We start from the raw sequence: 15,031 nt of genomic DNA, 5'->3' as shown, positions 1-15,031 counted from the left end.
CGCAGTTCTGTGCGACTTTGAAACAATACAGGGTGAGAAGCTGGTTGTCCACTGTTGTGTTCTGAGTTAGGCACACTTGGGTCTGATTTCTTTCTCTGTCTGTTACTGGATAGAGTAACTTTCAAGCTACCTGTCCCCCTTCTAATGACCACCTGCATGGAGTCCTTCACCCCAGTGATTCACCCTCAGAAGCCATGTTGTATAAGATGAGTCCATCCACTGCCAACCCCTGATGTTTGATCGGAGTTAAACACTTGACTAAAGCTAAGCCAATAAAACGTCTTGCCCAGGAATCTGGACTAGGGGCTGAGAGAGAGAGAGAGACACTATTATCTCACTGTCTTAATCTATATATAAGAGTTTGGTGGAGGTCATCCTTGATCACTATATGGATGGAGAAAAGAGAACCATGAAGCTAAGAGAGAAGAGAAAAAAATGTAAATCACATTTTTGAGCTCCTCATTCTCACCCTTTCCCCAGACCCACCTGCATCCTTGCCTTTGGGGGATGATGTAGAACTTTATTTTTCCCTTAAGGTAGCTTCTGGATTCCATTACTGGAAACTTCAAAGACGCATGCTCTGTTCCCTCCACCTGGAACGTAAATTTCCCAACTTTCTGCCCCTGCTGGCTCTTTCTTTAGCTCATCTTTTAAAATGTTGTCTTTCATTCACCATCTACATGGAATTCTTGGTACACCAGTAAGGGTGTAACAATATTTAATAAGTGAACGACTAAGTGAAATTCTGACTTAATACCTTCGATGAGCCTCAGTTTCCCTGACCGTGAAATGAAAGACGAGAAGGGTAACTCACAAGGTGGCTGTGAAGATGAAAGAAAAGATGTGCAGGGTACCTGGCATACAGGAGGCAGTGGGTGAATGGCGTCCACTCTGGGCAGGGGTGGTGCAGGCAACCACAGCCAGCATGTCCCATCATATAGGTATCTGATTTCTGCTTCAGGTAACATCCCCTTTCTATGTTTTGACTCAAACCCCCAGTGGGGCGAGACTGTGGAAAAGGAGTAATCTGAAATTAGATTTGCCACTACGATTCCCAAATCAGAATCCATTTTCACTTAATGTGTCTCTGTGCCCTGAGCGGTGCAGCTGTGCTGGGGATTAAAGGAGGAGGACAGATCTGTCTTCTAAAGAAGGGAGAATTTCCTGTACTGCTCTGTCAGGGATATTTGCTTTCCCACCATTTGTCTGGGTTGGATCCCCGATTTCCCCTCACACTGGCCCCTCCCTCACAAAAACCAGAGATCACGTTAAGCATCACCTCCTGGGACTGAGAAGAGAGGCAGACACACATTAATGTCGAGATCTCCAGGGTGCATCGAGAATAAATAAAATTCCTCCCTTCCCACTGCCCACGCCATACTCCAGGGATGCCCAGTATCTACTTGTCAGCTGTGCCAGCAGGTCTGGGAGATGACACCATGGAAGAAGACACAGCAGGGCCATGTAACAAAGCATTGGTGGGGGAGGTGAAGGCCCATCGCACAACAGATAACGAGTCTGCAGCCCCCGTCTCTCGGATATCCCCTCTGAAAGCCTCACCCACCCTGTTTCACAATAATCTTAACCCAACTGTGTAAATTCAAAAATAAATAAATAAATAAATAAGTTCCCACAGCTTGTAAAAGACTGGTACAAAGTGGGCCATTAAAATAATTGTGGCGATTTGCAAACTTTAAAAAAATGGAGGTGGCTTTCAAATAAACCACGTTGTGTAAGTCACCGATACGTCAGATGTTGGTGGAAACCATATAAGTGAACTCGTATCATGAGTGTATACCCCATGTTCTTTTCCAACCAGCTTGTTTTCTTCTCTCGTGGGTGATGAGAGCTGAATCTTATGGTACAGTGGAAAAGGCACTGGACTGGAGTTAAATAGTAGCATGGTATATAATTCGGGCAAGTAACTTTTATTTAGGATTTAGGTGACCCAGCTAGAAAAGGTGGTAACTGGACTGGAGGTAGGAGAGTGTCTGACTGGCTCACGGGTCATAACTTTCAACTGTCCTACCCAAAGCAGACATCACTAACTGATCCTTTCATTCTTTCCTGTTTAGCCCAGATATGGTCTCAGAGTCCATTTCAACCCACAGTTTCAGGGAGCCACCACCAGTTGATCAGATATAAACTTTGGGAAGAAACTCTGTCATTCCTACACCAGATGATCTCAAAGTCCTTCATGCTGTGCAAACACCGTATTCACATAGGGCAACTGCTCACGTCCCCACCACTCTAAGTTTGTAACGGAACTTTTTACTTTCATACCTCCAGGCACACCCTCTGTAAGATGCCTTCAAAAGAGTATCACTAGGAGTTAAGATTTCCAAATAAGAAACTACACTCGAGTTTAAAAAAAAAATTGGTTGACTCCTTTATCCCATAAAAACTTCAGAAGGACACGGGGGAATTAATGGAGATGACCTCAAAGTGATCCAGAGATGCTTCTGGATGATCCGTAAGATCTACCAAGAATCAGAACACAGGGAAGGTTGGTTCGCTGGCCTCCTACATGAGGTTTCTTCGGAGACCCAAGCTCAGTCCTGCCCGCTTGGTAGGGATTCATTTTCCCTTCAGATTACAGCTGATGAAGGCATTTGTCTACCTCTCAGAAGTCCTCAGGAGGAGCATGTGAAATTGTGGCTAGGTCTCAGAAGGTTTTTGCACCACGCCATAGCAGTGATGGTAAGTCCATCCAGGACCTGGCTCACCTAGGGAGGCTGGCATATGGCAGAGTGACGTCCCCCTAAAGCAATTCCACTTTGGTCAAAGAGCAGTTCTGGTCCAGCTGAGAAAAGAATATGGGTCTGACCGCCACTGATGTGCTGATGTTATTGGGCATAGCTGTTCCTGGCCTCAGGACACAGCTCTGAGTTTTTCGTCCACCAACCTCAGTGTCAAAGGCAATAAAACTATGATCTCCTAGAAAGATGGTGTCTGGAACTACTCTTTCAGGACCCAGGCCATGAAACTCACAGTAGCGTATCGAGTTTCTATGGTGCAGAATCTTCTCTGGTTTGGGCAAATGCCCCCACAAGGTAGGGGTGTCAGAATAAGGCTCAACGTAGTGACAGAAGCAGGTTTTTTGGCTGAAGTGGGGGAAAAGATACTGAATTCTGCTTGCTTTCACTTTTGTCTGATGTACACATACGTCTCAGAGCAATGCTAACTGAGATACTGCACATCAGGCACTTAGCACAGGGTCTGGCGGGTAGACGGAGCTCAGTAATAGGAGGTATTGAGTGGATAATTACAACAGCATCACAAGCGGCTCCCTGGTCCTCTCTCTGCTCTAAGCAAGAGTGATGATGATGATGACGATACTGATGCTGATGGAGGTAAGTGTAATAATGGTTTTCCCACTCCTGCGTGCCAAGTAAGCTCGTCCACATTACCTCACTCGATCCTTTTAGTGTCTATAAATATTATTATGCCAATTTAACAGTTGTGGACGATGAGGCTCTCAGAGGTTAACTTGCTAAAATCTTGACAGCTAGCGACTGTAGGAGCCACAGTTTGAATCCCACCCCCTTCTCTTAATCGCCGTCCCTCATTCACTCGCCCAGTTAGGATTCATTGAGGACCTCCCAACTGTAGTCTACGTGCACTGTTTCTGATTCTGAGGACACAGCTGGGAACAAGACGGAGAAGATCCCAGCTTGTATGAAACTTACAGTTTAGTCGAGGAAGACAGACAATAAAAAAGGGAAAAGCAAACTTGATGATTCCAGATAGCAGTCAGGACTGTAAAGAAGGAGCAGAGTGAAATGTGATATGGAGTAATGGAGGGGGGGAGGGAGGAAGAGCACCTCAATTGAGTGCTAAGGAAGGGCCCTCAGAGGAGGACATATTGAGATCTAAACATAGGAAGTTGTTCTCATTTAAGGATCTCAGAGCAAATTCCTACCGGGGATGTGCAAAGGCCCTGAGGCAGGAGTGACCTTGCCATATTTAGGGAAAATCAAGGCAACCAGAGTGGCTGGAGATGATAGGAGTGATTGTTCCAGCAACAGATGAGCCTGAAGAGGTGAGCAGAGGTCAGTTCACGAAACCATCCTTAGCACTTGACGCAAACTTGGCTCGTATGAGATGGTCAATGAATAGTGTCGGGTGGGTAGTTTCTTTTCATTAAAACTGGTTCCTGACCAGATGTCTTTTCTTTTTACCATAAGGAATGCTTCTCCATATTTCCTCCTAGTCAAAACGCAGTTTGAATGAGGAAAATTCAAGAAATAATTCATGGTTAAGCAGAAAGGACTGGAAAGAACTTTCCAAGCTGGACTCGACTGACCTTACACATGCAACAAATGTTTCTTAAGTGCCTACTCAGTTCCTGCCCTGGGATACTGGGACTCCTTGTTTCCACTTGGAAGGTAACCGTGGGCCTGTTATTCCTCAGAGATAAGGAAGCTGAGTCCTCTCCCTGAGTCACCCTGGACTCAGGCAAGAAGTTCAAAGCTCTAAATGGATTGTAAACATACAAGAGTCACAAGTCCTCAGAGTCACAAGGTTAGCAGAAGGGAAGGTCAGTGTGAGAGTTCTCGGACATGGATTTAAATCCTGAGTCTGCCACTTTCTAGTTAAATATCCCAGGTCAGCTGCTTCAGCTCCCTGAACCTCAATTTCCTCATCTGTATTATGGGGATAATAATAATACCTTGCTCATGCGAGGACACGTGCACTCTTAATGTATGTGTCATAATCCTCCCTGTACTGACGCAGACTATTGATAAGATAGAAATTATGGCTATTAATTATTATTATTTAGATAATTTTGACTCATAAAAAAGCAACTTGTCCTCAGAAGCACAGCCAGAGTGGGATATCAAAGGATGAGCATTGCATTAGAAGCCGTGAATCCAAGCTTCTGGTTCCAGCCCCAACCCTGACTGGCTGCGTTATCTTGGGCAGGTCATTTCCCCGAGCTGGGCTCTGAGCACCATGGTTTGCATCTCAGCTCAGAAGTGACAGGTTCCTTTACCTCTAGAGCAGAGCATCAAGGCACAGAAAGGCTAGGCTCCCCAAACCTGTGGTGCCCTTCCTGGGGGGGCCCACATCCACACAGTCACCTCAACACCTTGATCCTGTGTGTACTGACACAAACACTGCTTCCTCGAGGGGATGACTGTGTCAGGACAAGCTTTCCTCTGCCCCAAGGGGTCAGCCTCACTTCTGAAAATCAAGCAGCTGACCGAGCCCGGGTCCAAGCACCATGGGCGTCAGAGTGCGGAGCAAAGCACCCGCTCGCATTCCTCGATGATTATGTCCAGTGATGAATGAACCAGCCTCTCGACAGGGAGGAAGATCCTACAGGTTGGGGGGTTCTTCCTAGCAATGTGTTTTATTTGACAGCCTAAGGCAACGAGTTCACAGAGAGGAAGGGGAGAGCGGAGGAAGGGAAGGGAAAGAAAGGTTATTTAAGCACAAGAAGCATCTGCCAAAAACATGTAAAACTGTCACAACAGGAGATCACATAAGTAGGCTGAGGGGGAAAAAAAAGGTAATCAAAGACTTAAAAGTCCTAGGGAGTTACTGAAGCCAGGAAACATGTACTTTGTCTGTCTTGGCACTTGGGTGCTTTAATTGTTACTGAATCCCCTTGGCACATCATATAAGTACTCAAGAATCATTTGTGAAATGAATGAATGACAGGATAACATCACTGCTGGCTAGAGCCACCAGTGAAGGCGTTACAGGTTAAATGGGTTGTGGGAGATGGGGAGGATTTGGACTGCCAGAGGAGGGAAGCAATTCAGGAAGAACGGCAGCTTTCACGAAGATCCTCGTGAGAGACTGGGCCTGGCTTGGTGTGCTGGGAGATGCACTGGTCAGACAAGGCTGGGCTGTGCCAAAGTCAATCTCCCTGGAATCCCAGGGACTCCATGTAATGAAGGTTGATTTCTTACTCAGATGGTATGCTCAGTGCAGGCTGTCAAGGGGCTCTGCTCCGCACAGTCATCCAGGACCCAGGCTGAGGGCAGCACTGATACCTGTTAGCTGCATTATTTGCAGCGTGAGTTCTTTAGGGTCACCAGACTAGGGGAAGGAGGTCTCAAGGAGAACTCACACGTACTTTTTCTGAGTGCTTTCTCATGGAAGGGGCACATGGCCCCCCTGGGCACATCCCATCGGGCAGCACTGGGGGCCTGGCTCCATCCGTTTGTTGCACGGACATAAAATATGAGAAGAAATAAACCTTTGTTGTTGTGAGGCCACGGGATTGGGGGCACTTCTCACTGCAGCAGAACTTAACCTAAACTCACATGGCACACCATTAGTGCCTCCCTCCTGAGACAACACTGATACGAATGCCAAGAGCTAACTTCCTGGATCTTCCAAAGGTGACACGTCGCTAGTGTCGATGTGGGTGCCTTTGTCCCCTTTCTCTCCCGCAAGCTAGACCCATGTTGAGCTCCAGGAAGAATAAGGAGATGATCCTTCAGCCTACATGGTGTCACATCTCATAACCTAGGACCTAAGTCAGAACTGTCTGTACCCAGCAGATCGCAAAGCCTTAGTGAAACCACTTCCTGCAGCTTTTGCCTCTGTTCCTCTGCCCCAAGGATGCAGAACTAGATTCTAAGGTTCTCTCTTCTGAGAAATAGGCTTTCTGCCATCTTTGCCCTTCTTTCATCTTTTCCCTGTGATGTTCCACTTCCTCCTCAAATTTCCCTTTCTCTCATGCAAACCAAGACAAGCAAAATCACCCCTGTGGGCTTCGGGCCCTAACACTTTACCAGACACTCCCAGATCCATCTGAGTCCCAGATCAGTAAGACAAGATACGACCTCTCTCTCCTTCAAGGGCACCCCAGAGCTCTTTTTCCAGATATTTCCATGGGGAGCACCCTGGCTTTCTTTGGTAAGATTCCTTTATCAAGGAGATGGAGGCCTCCCCTCTCATCCTTTATAAGTAGCAACCTCCTTGCCCAGTTGAGCCCATTCCACTCCTTTATTTTTATTTTTCTTCTTAGCATTTACCATCATCTGATACATTATTCATTTGCTTACACTCTGTGTCCTCCCCTAGACTGTGTTTATGCATGTTTATTCCTCCAGGACCGGCGTCTAGAACAGCGCTAGGTATATAGCATGTGTGCAGTAGATATTTTTTGAAGAAAAAGAATGAAAGCCCCATAGGTTTAAAATAATATTACTGAATGGAGCCTTGGGTTTTCCAAGTGGACCCTGTGAAGATCCACCCCATGTGGAGAGATTATTAGTCCTACTGACAGGTCATTTGGGATGCGCTGATTTTATTTGCTGTGTCAAGGAGGGGCTGGAGGTAAGATTTTATTTGCAAACCAGGTTTAACTTAAGAAGAATTTGGAAATCACTGATACAGGCCAAGTCACACATTTAGGTGGATGTGAAAACTGAGGTCTAGCAAGGGGAGGACTGTTTATCAGATCGCTCAGCCAGTCAGTGATGGTGTCAGGCCCAGAACACAGCTCATTCACTGATTTACTTTGCGTTGTTGGCATGTAAAGATTAGGCCAGACGCCTTCATCAGATGCTGCTTCTTCCATGACCTATGAGTCAGAACGCTGATATGAAACTGAGTTCAGCGACAGGAACAGTTCCTTGCTCAGACATCCTCCTCTGTGCAACCAAGGTGGAAAATTCCAAGATCTCACCCTTCCAAGCTGGAAAAGTTCATTAACCTGCCTGATTGTGTGCACATGTGTGTGTCTTTATATGACCTCTGAGTACTGTAGATGGCAGAATCCATCCAGTCGTGACCAGCTCTTATTAGATAGCCAGGTACGTGTAGTTTGGGTCCTCATATCAACAGAGGTATCTGTCCTCTGCTACAAATAAGAACCACCCCGTGGAGATTTATTACCTCACAGAAGAGGAACTGGGGAAGGGAAACTCCAGGGCTGATGGGTTCAGTGGTTCAATGACATTACCAAACATCTAGGTGCTATTTCTCTCTCCCTGCTGTCATTTCTCAACGTGTTTATCTTGGTCAGGCCTCCTTATGGCCCCAAGGTAGCTCCCAGCTCATGAAGATGTCATAAACAGAGGCAGAAAAGGGACCATCTCCTTCCCTGTGTCTCCTTTCAGGAGCCAGAAACCAGCCCCTAGAGGCCTTTCCCTGGAGTTCTCTCCACAAGCCCAGGCTGGACCCAATTTGCGTGACTCATGTCCCTGAAGGACATGGCTGCCGGAGGGAAGGTAAACAGAGTCCTGCTGGTGTGATGATTAGTTCTATGTGTCAGCTTGGCTAAGCCCTAGTCCAGGGTAGTCACTCAAACCATGTGTTGCTATAAAGGTTTTGGGGTTTTTTTTTTTTTGCATTCTTTTTTTTTTTTTTAACGGAAGTACAGTCAGTTGACAATGTTATGTCAATTTCTGGTGTACAGCATGTTTCAGTCATCTATATACATACATATATTCCTTTTCATATTCTTTTTCATTATAGGTTACTACAAGATATTGAATACAGTTCCCTGTGCTATATACTTCTGCCTCAAGACTGTAGCATCAGCTCGTGTCCTTGAGTTCCCAGGCTTCCAGTCTGCCCTAGAGATTTGGGACCTGATAGGCATACTCAAATATATGTGTGTGTAAATATAAGAGATAGATGGATAGGTGGATGGATGGATAGAAAGATAGATAGACTCTGTTCCCTCTCTAGTAGATCCCTCACTAGTACAGCCAGCTAGAAAGAAATTGGGTAATGGCTACTGGGTAGAGTCAACATTCTTTTTTTTTTAAACCAAAAGATGGGGTTTGCAAGAATATGCCATTTATCCGTTTATGTATTCACTTTTTCCACAAGTTCTTTGAGCATTCACTCTTACATTTACTCATCAATATTTTGAGTCCCTTCTAGGTACTTGAGAGATACGACTGAACACAACAGACAAAAAAATCCTGGCTATTTTAAATTACTGCAATTAACACCCTCTGACAGACACTTTCATGTCATCCTAGAATTGACCTTTGTAGCACTGACCACAGTGCATTTATATAGTTATTTTGTGATGGAAAAAAATGCATGTGTGGCTCTACCACTGGACCTTAAGTTTTGCTTTGGAGTTAAAAAACAAATATTGAGAGGCATAAGGAGAATTCAGTAGTAGATGTGGCAGACTTCTAGTGCTCACACGTCCCCAGCTCTCCTCTCCCTCCTAAGCCCCTGGGAAGATGATGTTTTTAAATCCTCCAGAATTACAGGTGGGGCCTTATGACTAGTTACAGCCAATGGTCTATGAAGGCAAATGATGTGTGCCACTTCTAGGCTGAGGCTTATAAAAGCTCGCATGACTTGTGTTTGTCTGTCTCTCTGATGTGTGCCACCCAGGGAGCCATGCATCAAATACCATCACCTTTGGGGCTTAGGATTTTGACATATGAATTTGGGGAGGGACACAAACATTCAGATCATAGCAATGACTCTTTCTACCTCAGGAGCAATTCCCAGAGAGGGCTGATAATGCCCGCTGATTACCAGCCGTGACACAGAGGCTCCTGCCAGACAGCTCTCTCATCATTCACTCAGCTTTTCACTGAGCTCCTACTATGTGCAAGGTATTTACTAGGTGGTGACTATATGGATGTGAACACTGACCTCAGAGTTTGGGAAGGTAGATGCCCAAACAGGCAACTGCAATATACACAAGGTTTTAAAGACATATCTGTGCTGCTAACAATAACAACAACTATTACAGTAAGTGGTACAGCGTAATGAGGGCTTACTCTATGCGAGGCACTCATTTTAGGTTTCACGTGCATTCCTTTACTCCGTCCTCACAACAAACCTGTGAGGCAAGTACTACAAGGATTCCCATCGCACAGGTCAGGAAAGCAAGGCTCAGAGAACAAAACGATCTGCCCCAGTTAAAAAGCTAGAAAGTCCAGGCTGGGATTCACAACGCATCTTCCGTCTTTAAAGCTCCTGCTGCAGATGACTACCTAGCACTGCCCTCTACTACGTGCCTAGTACCGGCCCCGGACCATGGTGGGCGCCCTCAGTAAGGAATGGCTGGCTGGATAAGCAACTGCTGCAATGAAGTGAGCACAGGAGCTCCGGGAGGCCAGCCGAGGGGCATCATGGGAGCAGTCTAGGCCAGTGGTTCTCAAAGTGCGGCCCCAGACCAGAAGCAGCGGTACAGCCTGGGAAATTGCTGGACATGCCAATTGTCAGTCCTCCAATCCAGGCCCACTGATGCAGGAATTCTGAGAATGGAGCCCAGGAATCTGTATTTGAACAAGCCTTCTGGGCAATTCTGATACACCACACTGCTCTAGGACCTTGCGTCTCAACGTGCAGTCAGTGAACCATCGTCATTGCCTGGGAGCAAATGAGCAATGCAGGCGCTCAGATCCCACCCCCAACCTACTGAATCAGAATCTGCATTTGAACAACATCCCCGGGATTCTTTTGCAAGTTAAAGGTTGAGAAGCACTGTTCCATCCAGACCAGTGGTGTTAAAATTGAGCTGCTCCTTGGAATCCCCTGGAGAGTTTTAAAAATTACTGCTGCGTGGGTCCTGCCTCTGGAGATTCTAGCTTACTTGGTCCGGGTGTGGCCTGGACGTCAGAATTTTTAAGACTCCCCAGATGATTGTAATGTGCACGGAAGTTTGAGAGTCACCAGCATCCAGGACTCTAAGAAGGTTTCCCAGAGGAGGTGGCATTTAAGCCCAGCCCTGCCCCCCAGGTTGGGTGTGGCCCCGAGATGGACAGAAAAAGCTGGAGTGTTTTGGGTGCAGCTGCCTCCACTGTCTCTACCTGTCTTCAGTCAAAGAGGGAGGCCTCCCAAATCAGGGGTTGTCAATCCACCCCCTGTCAACAGCCTCAGATTCACGAATATGCTCCAGGCAAGGGTTCAGAGGCAGGGCAGAACGAGGGAGAGGTTTTATTACATAAAGCCTGCATTCTCTGCGCTTTGCATTAATTAATTTCAAAGTAGGCTGAGTGATCGGGGAGGTTTGGGGCAACAACACAGGTAATAAAAAGACTTTCGAAAAGTCCCTCCTTTCTTCTTGGCTTGCCTCCCACCCAACCCACCCAATCAGGATCAGAGAAAAAGTCCAGCCTGGAAGCATCAAGCCTTTGCAGAGAAACAAACAGAGCTAGTGAAAGCGAGGTAGTCAGCAGGGCCAGAGACAGAGGATACAGGGAGCTGGGAGGGGGTGGTGGAGAGGGCAGAGGTGAGGAGGATGCCGAGGGAATGGTGACTTGAGAAAGAAGGGTCTAGATTCTTCTGAGTTGGCCTTCTCGGCTCCAACCCTGGAACTGTTTCCGTTGCACCCACTTCCCCACCTCCTCCTCTCATCTCCTGTGACTAATGATTTTGACCCTTTCCCAACCCGATCTGCAATATCTCAGGGCTCTGTCACGGTCAGCTTCCGGCCATCCGTAGGTCAGATGACTCCGCGCACAGGAGCGCCAGGCTTGCCGCAGCCAAAAGGCAACAGGACGTGGCCCAAGGCAGGTTCCCCCAGATACCCTCGGGACCCAATTTTTGCTCTCTTTCCTGCCTTTTCCTCTCCCCGATCTTTTTGTCATTAATTATCTTCACTGTTGATTCTTCTCTTGCTCTTTTGGGCCTCTCTATTCCAGGCACAAGCCGAGGGGGGATATAAAGCCATGATAAAGTGACAAAGAGATTTTTAGTTCCATTACCAGAATGGGTTCATCACAGGATGACGACTTCCCAAGAGACGTCCCCGGAAAGAGTATTTTCTCAGAACAAATAGGGAGCCATCACCCCAAGTGCTCTTGGAGTTCCTCTTGTGTGGGGAATGGCCTTTGGAAATGTCTAAATGGACATTTCAAAGCCAAGTACAAAATGCATTGTGATTGCTGTTCACTCATTTTTTTTTTTAATTCATGTTTGCGTCTTAATTGTTGGACCCAAAATGAGTGTAACAAAGTGAATTACCCGTATTATTCTCAATGCTTATCCCTGAATAATATTCGACTCTTGCCCTAAGGTAAAAGCTACCTTCCAAGTTTGCGCATCTGGCCACCAAGAAAGAAACTGTCCCCCTAAAATTTAAGAAAAAATCTGAAGTATATACTCCTCTTCCCCCACCCCCAACCCCCAAAAAAGAACTTCTAAAAATACTCTGAATAATGACAGCATCTTTGGGAGACGTGTCCGGCCTCTGAAAGAGAACTTCTGGCAAAGCCACACTGTTTTGAAGGGACGCTCTCTAAAATCACAACCTGAAAAAAAGCGTTGAGGGTTTTCTTAGTCACGATTCAAGAACTCAGTCCCAATTCCTCTTTTATCTACACAGTAGTATCTGGGACCATCCCAGCTTTTAGCAACTCAGATTTTCCAGGCATCTTTCCTCCTCAGGATAAGCAACAACAGGAACAAGCACATACTTGACTCAATATCATAGGATGTGGTATTCTCCTCTGTTTTGTTTTTCCTCTTTGACTACTCTCCACTCCTACCTTGAAAGGCAAGACTATTTTCACGTCACGTTACATCAATTCAACAACTATTTTCTGCATGCAGGGCTCTGTCTCACATGGTGTGTGGGAATCCCTGGCCACCTGAGATGTGCTTTCTTCCTCAGTTTCCTCTAGAGTGCCAAAGAGAGAAGTGGGTGAGGGCTGCCCATGACGCTGTGTTGAGAAGGATTCTGAGGTCCAGATTCAGTGGGACCATACACACGTGACTTCCTTCTCCTTACACTTAATAGACACGGAAATATTTTGAATGAATACATACAAAAAAGAAAGAGAAATGCATCCGTAAGTGACAAGACCCACCACTGGGGAAAGAGGAAATGAATCACATCGTGTCCGTGGATGCAAGTGAATTTTTAGAGTCATCTTCTTCCCAGATGGCTGCCGAAAACTCTCCATTCCTATTTCCATCCAGTGTTAAAAGTCACAGTGTCGGCGGGATCCCCACTGAAACTGTTTATTTTGAAGAGTATTTTGCCCCGTTCTGCTGCACCAGAATGGCCACACATGGACATCTAGGAAAGACTAAAATAAAGAATTGCCCCAGCATGAAGGAAAATAAGAGATACAGGAAAACTAAATGTAGCAGGTAATTCTGAACTGGATCCTTTGGCTACAAACACATCACTGGGTGGAACTTGAATGGGATTTGAGAGCCATACGGTAATAGTGTTACCAATGTTAGTTTCCTGATATTGATGGTCATAATTTGGCTATGACGGGAAATGCCTTTGATTTTAGGAAATAAACATAAAATAGTCAGGGCTTAAAAAAAAAAATCTGCCTCGTCCACAAATGTAAATAACATCTTCCCCCGTTGCTCCCAATATGAAGATAAAATTTACCTCCATCAAATATACCCAGAGTTTCCTAATAAACACTCTGGGCAAGGGAAAAAAGGAAAGAAAACAGAATTATGTAGGAGAGCTGAATGAATATATTTAGGTACAGCTTGATGTTCTCTGTGGCTGGTGCGAAGGACAAACTTTCCAACTCCCATGAAATATGCTTTAAAAGGAAAGGTTACTTTTTAGATGGCCATCAAACTTCGCAGCAGAAGAATGGACTTCGAATATTATGAGGTCTTAGGTCTGATAATATTATGAGTGGTCACATCCTGGGACAGTCATGGAGATTTCATGGCTTTTACCCTAGAAGAGGAAGAATTCCAGGCACGTTTCTAAACTAGTATCTTACCACGAAATACACCTGTCATTCCTAATTCTTTGAAAAATGTGCTTTAAAAAAAAAAAACCAAAAAAAAAAAAAAAAAAAAAAAAAACCTCAATGGAAGAAATGTTTTCAAATCATAGTTCTCAGGGTCAGGTTTGTGTAAGAAAGTTTTGGTGAACAAGTAACTGAACAGATGCCGGAAAACCCAAGACTTTCATTTGAGGAGAGGAGAGGGATTTATTAGACCGCTAGATTAAAATTCCTGTATTTAAGACATATTTCACAAACACTTAATGGGGTTTTCCCACCCGTTAAGAGCAAACCAAGGGCACAGTGTTCCATTTTAATAGGGGCAGTAACTTCACTTCATTTATAGACTAAACTGACAGAAAAAAAAAAAAATACAAGGGTAGCTCTGGCCAGAGAAAACATGACTTAATGCAAGTACTCGGGCAACATATTAGAAATAAAGGTCTGTCTGTAGCCTCAGTAATTTCTTTTCCTTTTTCTACTTTTGGGAGGGGGTGGTGATTTGGAAGAAGAAAAAAATCCTGTGGTTGGTATCCAATGAAGTTAACACTTCTGGGGCAAGACCTCTATTACATGCAAACATCATGAATTATAATTACAGAACAACCTATTTACACATGGAGGAACACAGGGTCAAACAGAAAACCCTGCCAAGAATCTCAGCTTTTGCCTGGGAAATATTGGCAACTGGCATAAAGCAAATGGTCTTGGAATGGGGCAAAGCCAGGAGGGGCAGAGAGATCTAGTTTTAAATACATGTGATGTTTAGCAAACACACATAAAGAGTCATCACGGAGAATCATGGAGGTTTATCCTTTTGATAAACTGGCCTCAAAAGAGGAAGAGATATCCCCACATCTGTCTCATAGAATTACCGACACTTAAACTGCTGATGTGGGTGTAAGGCGGGTATGACACATTTTCAGGAAAATTTGGAAAGACTCACATTAAAACCTTAAAAAATATCAGTGCCCATCTCTAGCAGTTCATCCTAAGGAAATAATTAAACAATATTCCAAAATGCTATGTACATTTACATGCGAGAATGTTTACTGTAGAGCTGTCTGCAAGTGTAAAATATTGGAAAGGGCCTAAATATTCATTGATAGGAAACTGGTTAAATCAATTAAAGTAAATCCACAGAGGAGATACCATATAGCCTTTCAGAAGGGTCAAATTTATTTATATGTGTTGACACAGATGTCTCCAATGTATCAAGTTTAAATGGCAGGATATTAAGAAATGCAAAGTATGATCTGACGTTTTGTTAAAAAAAAAAAAGAATGTATATGTACGTCTATTAAAAAAAGAACAGACTAGTATTCACAGGACTACTAAACACAGTTATGCTTGGTGGGCAGAATAACTAAAAA

This window comes from Camelus ferus, chromosome 32 (genome assembly GCF_009834535.1).
Source record: "Camelus ferus isolate YT-003-E chromosome 32, BCGSAC_Cfer_1.0, whole genome shotgun sequence".
Lineage (NCBI taxonomy): Eukaryota > Metazoa > Chordata > Mammalia > Artiodactyla > Camelidae > Camelus > Camelus ferus.
This window is presented reverse-complemented; position numbering follows the sequence as displayed.